Below are 15,059 nucleotides of genomic sequence, written 5' to 3'. Positions count from 1 at the left end.
GCTTATTTTTCGACTTTTTGTTTTTCGACTTTTTGTTTTTCGACGCGTGCTTTTCTTTCTCATTTCTACGCTCTAGTTTTTAGGACATAGATTTTTATTTAAAAATTTCGACGAAAAATTATAAAAAGCGATTAAATTAATAGACATCCAAATTTTCTGGTTCGTAGTAATAGTTGGATTTGTTAGTAGCGAGTTGTGGATTTTCCGATTTAAAGGATCCTGGCTCCCTGCTGCATCTTTTGGCTATTCGAAACGTGGGCAAAAGCAGAAAAGTCTATTAATTTGATAACTTTAATAATTTTTAGATTTGTAACTAATAGGATATTCAGTGAATGCACCGATCAAAACGTTCACCACCTTTCATACGTTCACCACCTGTAACCCGATCAAGACATCTAGCCAATATTATCGCCGTTGATTTTTCTTTAGAATCATCATCTAGTTGAACGAGTACTCCAATTCAAATTTCCGATAATCCATTTTTTGAACCCGATTTCACAATTGAGAACTCGGAGGATATTCAAGGACAATTCCAAGATACTGAACCACTAATCATTCCTCCTAAACCACAAACCGTTAAATCAGAATCTTCTAGTGATTCGGATTCAACAAATTCAAAAATGAAAGTAACGAAACCCCTAAGTATGGAATATCGAATGAGAGCCACACGCACTGGCCAAGGTCACACCATTATTCGGCCAGATGTTAATGCGCCAGATTATGAAATCAAAGGACAAATCCTACACATGGTAACTAATCAATGCCAATATAGTGGTACGCCAAAAGAAGATCCAAACGAACATCTTCGAACCTTTAATAGGATCTGTACTCTATTTAAAATCAGAGAAATTGAGGATGAACAGATCTATCTCATGTTGTTTTCCTGGACTTTAAAGGGAGAAGCCAAAGATTGGTTAGAATCGTTACCCAAAGGAGCGATTGATACATGGGATGTCTTAGTTGAGAAATTTCTTAAAAGACTCTTTCCGGCATCTAAAGCCGTAAGACTTCAAGAAAAAATTGTTACGTTCATGCAAAAGCCAAATGAAACGTTATATGAGGCGTGGACAAGATTCGGAAAGTTATTGAGAGGATGTCCTCAGCACGGTTTAGACACTTATCAAATAGTACAAATATTCTACCAAGGTGTCGACGTTGCTACACGAAAAGACATCGACACAGCAGCTGGTGGTTCCTTTATGAAGAAAATCGCTACCGAAGCACACAAAATTATAGATAACACAGCCTCCCACTCTCATGAGTGGCACCAGGAAAAAGATATCTTTCGTTCATCTAAAGCAGCTAGAGCCGATTCTAGCCATGACTTTGATTCCGTTTCCGCAAAAATAGATGCTTTCGAGAGACGAATGAAAAAGATGACTAAAGATATTCACGCAATACGAATCAGTTGTGAGCAATGCGGTGGACCACACTTAACGAAAGATTGTCACATTGAGCAAACGATGGAACAATGTGAGAATTTTTCCTGCATGAACCAAAGGCCGGGAAATAATTATCAAAATAATTATCAACCACCAAGGCCAAATTTTAATCGAAATCAAAACATTCTTTACAATCCAAATGGACCCAACAACAACTCGTATAACCAACAAGGCCCGAATAACCAACCAACTCAAAACAACACTTTCAATCAACAAAGACCTGGTTTATATAAACCACCACAGCAAACCGAAGAGAAAAAACCAAATCTGGAAGAAATTATGGCAAAGATAATGGAATCTCAAACACAATTTATTACTTTTCAAACCCATACGAATGAGAGGTTTGATCAGTCATTAAGAACTCAACAAGCTTCCATTTAGAATCTAGAAAAACACGTAGGTACTCATGCTAGCATGATGAGTGAGAGGGAACAAGGAAAGCTACCGAGTAATACTGAAGTAAATCCTCGGAATGAGAATGTTTATATGGTGTCAATAAATTCTGAAAAACCAGCACCAGAAGATGGGAAGGTTTTAGATGTGCGTAACGATGAAGAAGTTACACCACCAACACCATCACCACCCGAGTATGTAAAGCTAGTAGTGGCACCATAAAGACCACCCATCCCGTTTCCTAGAAAAGGAGTTGAGTATGAGCAAGTAATAGGTACTAAAGTTTGTGATACCTCTGGAAAGAAGAAGAAGAATAAGAAAGTGCAAGAAATAAAAACCATAAGAATAACCTCGGTGAAGACAGTTCCACCAAAAATTCCACCCAGGTTGGGTGATCCGGATGAATTTATTGTTCCTTGTCTACTTAGTGATTGTGTCATGTATGATGCACTAGCAGATTTAGGTGCGAGTGTGAGTGTTATGCCTCTTTCATTATATAAGAGATTAGGAGTAGGTAAAGTAAGTCCAACGGAAATGAATGTTCGACTCTTTGATCAAACCATTAGGCACCCAGTTGGAATTGCTGACAACCTACCCGTTCAAGTGGGTAATTTAACCTTTCTAGTCGAATTTATTGTCATTGACATAGAAGAGGACTCAAACATTCCTCTAATTTTAGGTCGACCATTCTTAGTGTCCACCGGGGCGTTTATTGATGTAAGAGAGGGTAGAATGACATTGAGTGATGGTGACAAATCGGTCACCTTTGTGATTCGAAAGTCTAAATCTCCACCAACCAAAACCGTTGAACCAATAAAAATGATTGGTAAAAACCATATTGTTTTACCAACTCCAACGGTAATGCTTAACAAAAATAAATTGCCTAAGTGTGGGGAAGATGAAGTAACACCTAATGATGACCTGATAACAAAGAACCCCGTTGTTGATACGAAATTAAATGACCCCGTTATTAACTGTTTAATGAAGAAACTTATTAAATGGATTCGCGATGCTAGAACCAAGGGGAACTTTAAGTTATATAACCGGTTAATATCCAATCTATCGCCTAAAGAAAAGGAGAAACTAGTTGAATTTGTGGATATTACACAAGAATCCGACCAATGGCTTAAAGCAAAAGTCACAGATATGCAAGTTGATTATGGTCCAAAAGAAATTGACAATGAAGTTAATCACAATTTCGACACCACAGCTACCTAAGTGTGGGGAGATTCAAATGGTCTAAAAAGAAAATGTTGTCTAGAGTTAGTTATTTTGTTCTCATGTAGTTCCGGGAATGGGATTCGATTGGTCTTTTCCACTAGCAGACACTAAAGAACTAATTTTCTCCCCCCATTCTGATTTTTTTTTGTTTTGTAGGTTTTGTATGAAATTAATACGCCTTTTAAATTTAAGTTTTGTGTGAATTTAAAAATAAAATTTACTTTACTTCATTAAGTTTAAAAAATGATTTCTAAAATTCGTCGTGAGTTAAACACTAGGTCATAGAACCGAAATTGCTTTACCCAAAGACGGGACGAAAAATTTTGTTATCATTATTTTTAATATTATTGATCTAAAGTATGCCAAAAAAATTAAAAAAACCCAAAAATCTTTGTTTTTAAAACAATCGCTTTATAACGACAATTTTTAAATTTTGTCGAGGGATGGACTAGGTAAACGTACCGAAACTACATCTACCTAAAGTAAAAGGAAACAAAATTTTAAAAAATTATTCATTTAAATTGTTTTAATAAATAAAGATTTTATAAAATATATATATATATATATATATATATATATATATATATATATATATATATATATATGTGTGTGTGTGTGTATATATATATATGTGTGTGTGTGTGTGTGTGTGTGTGTGTGTGTGTGTGTTTGTAGTCTGTCTTTTGTACAAAACATGGTAAAATACACATTTTCAAAAATTAGCAAACAGTCCAGAAAAGCAACCATTTTTGAAGAAAAACATATGTGATAAAACAACAAAAGAAATGAACGATGAAACGCGCCATCTATCATTCGACGAGCTTAGTAATTACAAACTGGGTATTTTTAACCACTTTTCTACACTAATCACCCTCATGAATTTATAATTATAGTATGATTTCATGCAAATGAGGGCATTGCAAGATCTCAAGTGTGGAGAAGGGTTATAAATTCTCTCGAGTTTACACTTGGTTTAATTGCCAAATTTTGTGAAAATTTGAAAAAATTTTAATTAAATGAATTCAAAATCATGTTTATACATATTTATGAACGATAAAACTAGGTGTTAATACCGAAATTATTGTTACCTCGTAAAGGACATAAATTGAGAAACAACCTAAAACGCTAGAATTCATTTAAAATAAAAAAGCGGAGAATAAAAAGGCAAAGAAAAAAATAAAATAAAAGCCAAGTGTGTGGAGAATATACCAAGTTATTCAAATAAAAACCATCTATCACATGTTTCTGTAAAGTTATTGCATGTGCTTTTTTTTAGACGATTTTAATCAGTTTTACCTGATTTCTTATAATATATTTAAAGGAAATGTGCCACTTGATTTAAAAGGAAGTAAAGTCTTTGGGAGAAAGAAATGAAGGAAGTAAAGTCTTCCAAAAAAGACACGCGCTTCTTGATTTAGGTCAGAAAGTTGTCGTCCAGACCAGCTGTAGGTTGATAAAAAATCTAGAAAAGTCATCTCTAAAATTAGCAGGAAATCCACGGACCTCAGCATCAAACAGGGTCGTCAAGTGGTCAGACTTATCCTAACCATGAGAGGATATGTCTCGTAAAATGGGGAGGGCGCCGTGCAAATTAGCTTGATAAGACTAATGAATCAGACCCCTAGATACGATAATCTCCTTAAAGATTAAAAATCAGCTTTTAAGCCTGATATTACTCAATCCTTGAGATTGACTTTAAAGATTGAGAATTACAAACTCATGGAATTCGATGATATCTAAACTCGATCTTGAACGAGAAAATATTTTGATCAAATTAAAACCGATTTGTTTTCTGAAAACCCTATTTTCAATGCGTTCATTATCATTGAACGTAAAATCCAAAGAATTCATCAGAATTCATTAGGTCACCTGAATCAAATCGGGTGTCAACCGTAAGAACGGTGATTGCATAGCATGGTCGAAGACAGGACCTTGTGCCTGACTGAAAAATTATAGGGTGATCTTTACTATTGCTCATACAAAGGATAGTAATTGCATCCGACACGTTTTTAACCATAATTATCTGCATGTCATGGGACATTGCCTTAACAGTTGCTTTTCATCGCTTTCCTTTACAACCGGACGGTAGTTTACCGAAAGGTAATATACGAAATACTGGACGTGTTGTGAAATGTCCCGTTCTTATTGATTAAAAACGTTCCATATTAATTGATTTCGTTGCGAGGTTTTGACCTCTATATGAGACGTTTTTCAAAGACTGCATTCATTTTAAAACAAACCATAACCTTTATTTCATCAATAAAGGTTTAAAAAGCTTTACGTAGATTATCAAATAATGATAATCTAAAATATCCTGTTTACACACGACCATTACATAATGGTTTACAATACAAATATGTTACAACAAAATAAGTTTCTTGAATGCAGTTTTTACACAATATCATACAAGCATGGACTCCAAATCTCGTCCTTATTTAAGTATGCGACAGCGGAAGCTCTTAATAATCACCTGAGAATAAACATGCTTAAAACGTCAACAAAAATGTTGGTGAGTTATAGGTTTAACCTATATATATCAAATCGTAACAATAGACCACAAGATTTCATATTTCAATACACATCCCATACATAGAGATAAAAATCATTCATATGGTGAACACCTGGTAACCGACAATAACAAGATGCATATATAAGAATATCCCCATCATTCCGGGACACCCTTCGGATATGATATAAATTTCGAAGTACTAAAGCATCCGGTACTTTGGATGGGGTTTGTTAGGCCCAATAGATCTATCTTTAGGATTCGCGTCAATTAGGGTGTCTGTTCCCTAATTCTTAGATTACCAGACTTAATAAAAAGGGGCATATTCGATTTCGATAATTCAACCATAGAATGTAGTTTCACGTACTTGTGTCTATTTTGTAAATCATTTATAGAACCTGCATGTATTCTCATCCCAAAAATATTAGATTTTAAAAGTGGGACTATAACTCACTTTCACAGATTTTTACTTCGTCGGGAAGTAAGACTTGGCCACTGGTTGATTCACGAACCTATAACAATATATACATATATATCAAAGTATGTTCAAAATATATTTACAACACTTTTAATATATTTTGATGTTTTAAGTTTATTAAGTCAGCTGTCCTCGTTAGTAACCTACAACTAGTTGTCCACAGTTAGATGTACAGAAATAAATCGATAAATATTATCTTGAATCAATCCACGACCCAGTTTATACGTATCTCAGTATTGATCACAACTCAAACTATATATATTTTGGAATCAACCTCAACCCTGTATAGCTAACTCCAACATTCACATATAGAGTGTCTATGGTTGTTCCGAAATATATATAGATGTGTCGACATGATAGGTCGAAACATTGTATACGTGTCTATGGTATCTCAAGATTACATAATATACAATACAAGTTGATTAAGTTATGGTTGGAATAGATTTGTTACCAATTTTCACGTAGCTAAAATGAGAAAAATTATCCAATCTTGTTTTACCCATAACTTCTTCATTTTAAATCCGTTTTGAGTGAATCAAATTGCTATGGTTTCATATTGAACTCTATTTTATGAATCTAAACAGAAAAGTATAGGTTTATAGTCGGAAAAATAAGTTACAAGTCGTTTTTGTAAAGGTAGTCATTTCAGTCGAAAGAACGACGTCTAGATGACCATTTTAGAAAACATACTTCCACTTTGAGTTTAACCATAATTTTTGGATATAGTTTCATGTTCATAATAAAAATCATTTTCTCAGAATAACAACTTTTAAATCAAAGTTTATCATAGTTTTTAATTAACTAACCCAAAACAGCCCGCGGTGTTACTACGACGGCGTAAATCCGGTTTTACGGTGTTTTTCGTGTTTCCAGGTTTTAAATCATTAAGTTAGCATATCATATAGATATAGAACATGTGTTTAGTTGATTTTAAAAGTCAAGTTAGAAGGATTAACTTTTGTTTGCGAACAAGTTTAGAATTAACTAAACTATGTTCTAGTGATTACAAGTTTAAACCCTCGAATAAGATAGCTTTATATGTATGAATCGAATGATGTTATGAACATCATTACTACCTTAATTTCCTTGGATAAACCTACTGGAAAAGAGAAAAATGGATCTAGCTTCAATGGATCCTTGGATGGCTCGAAGTTCTTGAAGCAGAATCATGACACGAAAACAAGTTCAAGTAAGATCATCACTTGAAATAAGATTGTTATAGTTATAGAAATTGAACCAAAGTTTGAATATGATTATTACCTTGTATTAGAATGATAACCTACTGTAAGAAACAAAGATTTCTTGAGGTTGGATGATCACCTTACAAGATTGGAAGTGAGCTAGCAAACTTGAAAGTATTCTTGATTTTATGAAACTAGAACTTTTGGAATTTATGAAGAACACTTAGAACTTGAAGATAGAACTTGAGAGAGATCAATTAGATGAATAAAATTGAAGAATGAAAGTGTTTGTAGGTGTTTTTGGTCGTTGGTGTATGGATTAGATATAAAGGATATGTAATTTTGTTTTCATGTAAATAAGTCATGAATGATTACTCATATTTTTGTAATTTTATGAGATATTTCATGCTAGTTGCCAAATTATGGTTCCCACATGTGTTAGGTGACTCACATGGGCTGCTAAGAGCTGATCATTGGAGTGTATATACCAATAGTACATACATCTAAAAGCTGTGTATTGTACGAGTACGAATACGGGTGCATACGAGTAGAATTGTTGATGAAACTGAACGAGGATGTAATTGTAAGCATTTTTGTTAAGTAGAAGTATTTTTATAAGTGTATTGAAGTCTTTAAAAAGTGTATAAATACATATTAAAACACTACATGTATATACATTTTAACTGAGTCGTTAAGTCATCGTTAGTCGTTACATGTAAGTGTTGTTTTGAAACCTTTAGGTTAACGATCTTGTTAAATGTTGTTAACCCAATGTTTATAATATCAAATGAGATTTTAAATTATTATATTATCATGATATTATCATGTATGAATATCTCTTAATATGATATATATATACATTAAATGTCTTTACAACGATAATCGTTACATATATGTCTCGTTTAAAAATCATTAAGTTAGTAGTCTTGTTTTTACATATGTAGTTCATTGTTAATATACTTTATGATATGTTTTCTTATCATAGTATCATGTTAACTATATATATATATATATCCATATATATGTCATCATATAGTTTTTACAAGTTTTAACGTTCGTGAATCACCGATCAACTTGGGTGGTCAATTGTCTATATGAAACATATTTCAATTAATCAAGTCTTAACAATTTTGATTGCTTAACATGTTGGAAACATTTAATCATGTAAATATCAATCTCAATTAATATATATATAAACATGGAAAAGTTCGGGTCACTACAGTACCTACCCGTTAAATAAATTTCGTCCCGAAATTTTAAGCTGTTGAAGGTGTTGACGAATCTTCTGGAAATAGATGCGGGTATTTCTTCTTCATCTGATCTTCACGCTCCCAGGTGAACTCGGGTCCTCTACGAGCATTCCATCGAACCTTAACAATTGGTATCTTGTTTTGCTTAAGTCTTTTAACCTCACGATCCATTATTTCGACGGGTTCTTCGATGAATTGAAGTTTTTCGTTGATTTGGATTTCATCTAACGGAATAGTGAGATCTTCTTTAGCAAAACATTTCTTTAAATTCGAGACGTGGAAAGTGTTATGTACAGCCGCGAGTTGTTGAGGTAACTCTAGTCGGTAAGCTACTGGTCCGACACGATCAATAATCTTGAATGGTCCAATATACCTTGGATTTAATTTCCCTCGTTTACCAAATCGAACAACGCCTTTCCAAGGTGCAACTTTAAGCATGACCATCTCTCCAATTTCAAATTCTATATCTTTTCTTTTAATGTCAGCGTAGCTCTTTTGTCGACTTTGAGCGGTTTTCAACCGTTGTTGAATTTGGATGATCTTCTCGGTAGTTTCTTGTATAATCTCCGGACCCGTAATCTGTCTATCCCCCACTTCACTCCAACAAATCGGAGACCTGCACTTTCTACCATAAAGTGCTTCAAACGGCGCCATCTCAATGCTTGAATGGTAGCTGTTGTTGTAGGAAAATTCTGCTAATGGTAGATGTCGATCCCAACTGTTTCCGAAATCAATAACACATGCTCGTAGCATGTCTTCAAGCGTTTGTATCGTCCTTTCGCTCTGCCCATCAGTTTGTGGATGATAGGCAGTACTCATGTCTAGACGAGTTCCTAATGCTTGCTGTAATGTCTGCCAGAATCTTGAAATAAATCTACCATCCCTATCAGAGATAATAGAGATTGGTATTCCATGTCTGGAGACGACTTCCTTCAAATACAGTCGTGCTAACTTCTCCATCTTGTCATCTTCTCTTATTGGTAGGAAGTGTGCTGATTTGGTGAGACGATCAACTATTACCCAAATAGTATCAAAACCACTTGCAGTCCTTGGCAATTTAGTGATGAAATCCATGGTAATGTTTTCCCATTTCCATTCCGGGATTTCGGGTTGTTGAAGTAGACCTGATGGTTTCTGATGCTCAGCTTTGACCTTAGAACACGTCAAACATTCTCCTACGTATTTAGCAACATCGGCTTTCATACCCGGCCACCAAAAACGTTTCTTGAGATCCTTGTACATCTTCCCCGTTCCAGGATGTATTGAGTATCTGGTTTTATGAGCTTCTCTAAGTACCATTTCTCTCATATCTCCAAATTTTGGTACCCAAATCCTTTCAGCCCTATACCGGGTTCCGTCTTCCCGAATATTAAGATGCTTCTCCGATCCTTTGGGTATTTCATCCTTTAAATTTCCCTCTTTTAAAACTCCTTGTTGCGCCTCCTTTATTTGAGTAGTAATGTTATTATGAATCATTATATTCATAGATTTTACTCGAATGGGTTCTCTGTCCTTCCTGCTCAAGGCATCGGCTACCACATTTGCCTTCCCCGGGTGGTAACGAATCTCAAAGTCGTAATCATTCAATAATTCAATCCACCTACGCTGCCTCATATTCAGTTGTTTCTGATTAAATATGTGTTGAAGACTTTTGTGGTCAGTATATATAATACTTTTGACCCCATATAAGTAGTGCCTCCAAGTCTTTAATGCAAAAACAACCGCGCCTAATTCCAAATCATGCGTCGTATAATTTTGTTCGTGAATCTTCAATTGTCTAGACGCATAAGCAATCACCTTCGTTCGTTGCATTAATACACAACCGAGACCTTGCTTTGATGCGTCACAATAAATCACAAAATCATCATTCCCTTCAGGCAATGACAATATAGGTGCCGTAGTTAGCTTTTTCTTCAATAACTGAAACGCTTTCTCTTGTTCATCATTCCATTCAAATTTCTTCCCTTTATGCGTTAATGCAGTCAAGGGTTTTGCTATTCTGGAAAAGTCTTGGATGAACCTTCTGTAGTAACCAGCTAGTCCTAAAAACTGGCGTATGTGTTTCGGAGTTTTCGGGGTTTCCCACTTTTCAACAGTTTCTATCTTTGCCGGATCCACCTTAATACCTTCTTTGTTCACTATGTGACCGAGGAATTGAACTTCTTCCAACCAAAATGCACACTTTGAAAACTTAGCGTACAATTCTTCCTTCCTCAATACTTCTAACACCTTTCTCAAATGTTCACCGTGTTCTTGGTCATTCTTTGAGTAAATAAGTATGTCATCAATGAAAACAATGACAAACTTGTCAAGGTATGGTCCACACACTCGGTTCATAAGGTCCATGAACACAGCTGGTGCATTAGTTAAACCAAACGGCATGACCATAAACTCGTAATGACCGTAACGTGTTCTGAAAGCAGTCTTTGGAATATCATCTTCTTTCACCCGCATTTGATGATACCCGGAACGTAAGTCAATCTTTGAATAAACAGACGAGCCTTGTAGTTGATCAAATAAGTCGTCGATTCTCGGTAGTGGGTAGCGGTTCTTGATGGTAAGTTTGTTCAACTCTCGGTAGTCGATACACAACCTGAATGTACCATCTTTCTTCTTGACAAACAAAACAGGAGCTCCCCACGGTGATGTGCTTGGTCGAATGAAACCACGCTCTAAAAGTTCTTGTAATTGGCTTTGCAGTTCTTTCATCTCGCTGGGTGCGAGTCTGTAAGGAGCACGAGCTATTGGTGCAGCTCCTGGTACAAGATCTATTTGAAATTCAACGGATCGATGTGGGGGTAATCCCGGTAATTCTTTCGGAAATACATCGGGAAATTCTTTTGCAATGGGAACATCATTGATGCTCTTTTCTTCAGTTTGTACTTTCTCGACGTGTGCTAGAACAGCATAGCAACCTTTTCTTATTAGTTTTTGTGCCTTCAAATTACTAATAAGATGTAGCTTCGTGTTGCCCTTTTCTCCGTACACCATTAAGGGTTTTCCTTTTTCTCGTATAATGCGAATTGCATTTTTGTAACAAACGATCTCCGCTTTCACTTCTTTCAACCAGTCCATACCGATTATCACATCAAAACTCCCTAACTCTACTGGTATCAAATCAATCTTAAATGTTTCGCTAACCAGTTTAATTTCTCGATTCCGACATATATTATCTGCTGAAATTAATTTACCATTTGCTAATTCGAGTAAAAATTTACTATCCAAAGGCGTCAATGGACAACTTAATTTAGCACAAAAATCTCTACTCATATAGCTTCTATCCGCACCCGAATCAAATAAAACGTAAGCAGATTTATTGTCAATAAGAAACGTACCCGTAACAAGCTCCGGGTCTTCCTGTGCCTCTACCGCATTAATATTGAAAACTCTTCCACGGCCTTGTCCATTCGTGTTCTCCTGGTTCGGGCAATTTCTAATAATGTGGCCTGGTTTTCCACATTTATAACAAACTACATTGGCATAACTTGCTCCGACACTACTTGCTCCGCCATTACTCGTTCCGACACCATTTGTTCCTTTCGTTCTATTAACCCCTGGTCCGTAGGCCTCACACTTCGCCGCGCTATGACCATTTCTTTTACACTTGTTGCAAAATTTGGTGCAGAACCCCGAGTGATTCTTTTCACACCTTTGGCATAGCTGCTTCTGATTGTTGTTGTTGTTGCGGTTATTATTGTTGTTGGGATGATTGTTGTAGTTGCTGTTGTTGTTGTTGTTGTTGTTGTTGTTGGGCCGTTTGTTGTAGTTGCGATTGATGTTGCGATTGTTGGGATAATTGTTGCGATTATTGTTGTAATTGCTGTTGTTGTTGTATTGGTGATTCTTATCACCGTTTTCCTCCCACTTTCTTTTGACTTGCTTCACATTGGCCTCTTCAGCAGTCTGTTCTTTAATTCTTTCTTCAATCTGGTTCACTAGTTTGTGAGCCATTCTACATGCCTGTTGTATGGAGGCGGGCTCGTGTGAACTTATATCTTCTTGGATTCTTTCCGGTAATCCTTTCACAAATGCGTCGATCTTCTCTTCCTCGTCTTCGAATGCTCCCGGACACAATAGGCACAATTCTGTGAATCGTCTTTCGTATGTGGTAATATCAAATCCTTGGGTTCGTAACCCTCTAAGTTCTGTCTTGAGCTTATTGACCTCGGTTCTGGGACGGTACTTCTCGTTCATCAAGTGCTTGAATGCTGACCACGGTAGTGCGTACGCATCATCTTGTCCCACTTGCTCTAGATAGGTATTCCACCATGTTAACGCAGAACCTGTGAAGGTATGCGTAGCGTACTTCACTTTGTCCTCTTCAGTACACTTACTTATGGCAAACACCGATTCAACCTTCTCGGTCCACCGTTTCAATCCGATCGGTCCTTCGGTTCCATCAAATTCCAAAGGTTTGCAGGCAGTGAATTCTTTGTAGGTGCATCCTACACGATTTCCTGTACTGCCAGATCCAAGGTTATTGTTGGTATGTAGCGCAGCCTGTACTGCGGCTATGTTTGAAGCTAGAAAAGTACGGAATTCCTCTTCATTCATATTCACGGTGTGTCGAGTAGTCGGTGCCATTTCCTTCAAAATAGTCAAATGGAACAAGTTAATCATACAGAATATTAAGAGTAGTTAATAGTATTTCGTAGCATAATATGAACTCATTTATAAAAGCTTTTTCTTCATATTAGCGTTTTATAAGTTTAAATTCGGGTAGTACCTACCCGTTAAGTTCATACTTAGTAGCTAATATACAATTCAACTACTACAATTCTATATGAAAAACTGATTATAATAATATTTCGCGTTCAAACTTTTATACAATATTTTACAAACTTACAATACCGCTTATTTTACATAAAGCATGAAATATAGCACACAATAACTTTGATACAATATAGTTGTGAAGACAATTCTAGCTAGTACACAAGTCGTTCAGCAAAGACAATAAAGACACGTAATTCATACGTCCAGAAACAAGTCATGCATTCTGGTTTTACTAGGACTACTTCCCATCCTTGGTCTTGTGCAACATAACCGTTATGGCCGTTGATAAGACAGCGTGTTGTAACGTCATCAAAGGGACGAGGGTTACGTAATGTCCAACAGTCCCGTAATAATCTAAAAACCTCATTTCTTACCCCAATTACCGACTCCGTCACTTGTGGAAACGTTTTGTTTAATAGTTGTAGCCCGATGTTCTTGTTCTCACTTTGGTGAGAGGCGAACATTACTAATCCGTAAGCATAACATGCTTCTTTATGTTGCATGTTAGCCGCTTTTTCTAAATCACGAAGTCCAATATTCGGATATATTGAGTCAAAATAATTTCTTAACCCGTTGCGTAAAATAGCATTTGGGTTCCCCGCAATATATGCGTCAAAGTAAACACATCGTAACTTATGGGTTTCCCAATGTGATATCCCCCATCTTTCAAACGAAAGTCTCTTATAAACCAAGACATTCTTGGAACGTTCTTCGAATGTCTTACAAACTGATCTCGCCTTAAATAGTTGTGCCGAAGAATTCTGGCCGACTCTAGACAAGATTTCATCAATCATGTCTCCGGGTAGGTCTCTTAAAATATTGGGTTGTCTATCCATTTTGTGTTTTTAAACTGTAAAATAGACAAGAGTTAGATTCATAAAAAAATACTTATTAATACAAGCAATTTTTACATATATCATAAAGCATAAGAACACTATATTACATATATTACACCACACGAATACAACTATCTTATTCCGACTCGCTCGTTTCTTCTTCTTCGGTTTTGGTTCGTTTTGCCAAGTTTCTAGGGATATATGATGTTCCCCTAATACGAGCCGTCGTTGTCCACATTGGTTTAGAAAAACCTGGTGGTTTAGAGGTTCCCGGGTCATTGTTACAACTTAAGGACTTCGGGGGTTGACGATACATATAAAGTTCATCGGGGTTGGAATTAGATTTCTCTATTTTTATGCCCTTTCCCTTATTATTTTCTTTTGCCTTTTTAAATTCAGTTGGGGTAATTTCTATAACATCATCAGAATTCTCGTCGGAATCCGATTCATCGGAGAATTGGTAATCCTCCCAATATTTTGCTTCCTTGGCGGAAACACCATTGACCATAATTAACTTTGGTCGGTTGGTTGAGGATTTTCTTTTACTTAACCGTTTTATTATTTCCCCCACCGGTTCTATTTCTTTATCCGGTTCCGATTCTTCTTCCGGTTCCGATTCTTCTTCCGGTTCCGACTCTTCTTCCGGTTCCTCTTCGGGAACTTGTGAATCAGTCCACAAATCATTCCAATTTACATTTGACTCTTCATTATTATTAGGTGAGTCAATGGGACTTGTTCTAGAGGTAGACATCTATCACATAATATCAAACACGTTAAGAGATTAATATATCACATAATATTCATATGTTAAAAATATATAGTTTCCAACAAAAATGTTAAGCAATCATTTTTAAAGAAACACGGTCGAAGTCCAGACTCACTAATGCATCCTAACAAACTCGATAAGACACACTAATGCAAATTTTCTGGTTCTCTAAGACCAACGCTCGGATACCAACTGAAATGTCCCGTTCTTATT

At 35.9% G+C, this 15,059-nt stretch overlaps 1 non-coding gene across 1 annotated transcript; it reads right to left on the bottom strand.

Moving 5' to 3' along the window:
• Positions 1-1,004: 1,004 nt before the first annotated feature.
• Positions 1,005-1,111, bottom strand: LOC139869811 (small nucleolar RNA R71). The gene has a single exon (XR_011766389.1). It is a non-coding gene; the product is annotated as a small nucleolar RNA R71 (small nucleolar RNA).
• Positions 1,112-15,059: the final 13,948 nt, after the last annotated feature.

The sequence above is a fragment of the Rutidosis leptorrhynchoides genome, chromosome 9, assembly GCF_046630445.1.
Source record: "Rutidosis leptorrhynchoides isolate AG116_Rl617_1_P2 chromosome 9, CSIRO_AGI_Rlap_v1, whole genome shotgun sequence".
NCBI lineage: Eukaryota > Viridiplantae > Streptophyta > Magnoliopsida > Asterales > Asteraceae > Rutidosis > Rutidosis leptorrhynchoides.
Note: the sequence above shows the minus strand (reverse complement) of the source record. Positions and strands in the feature narration are given on the sequence as shown.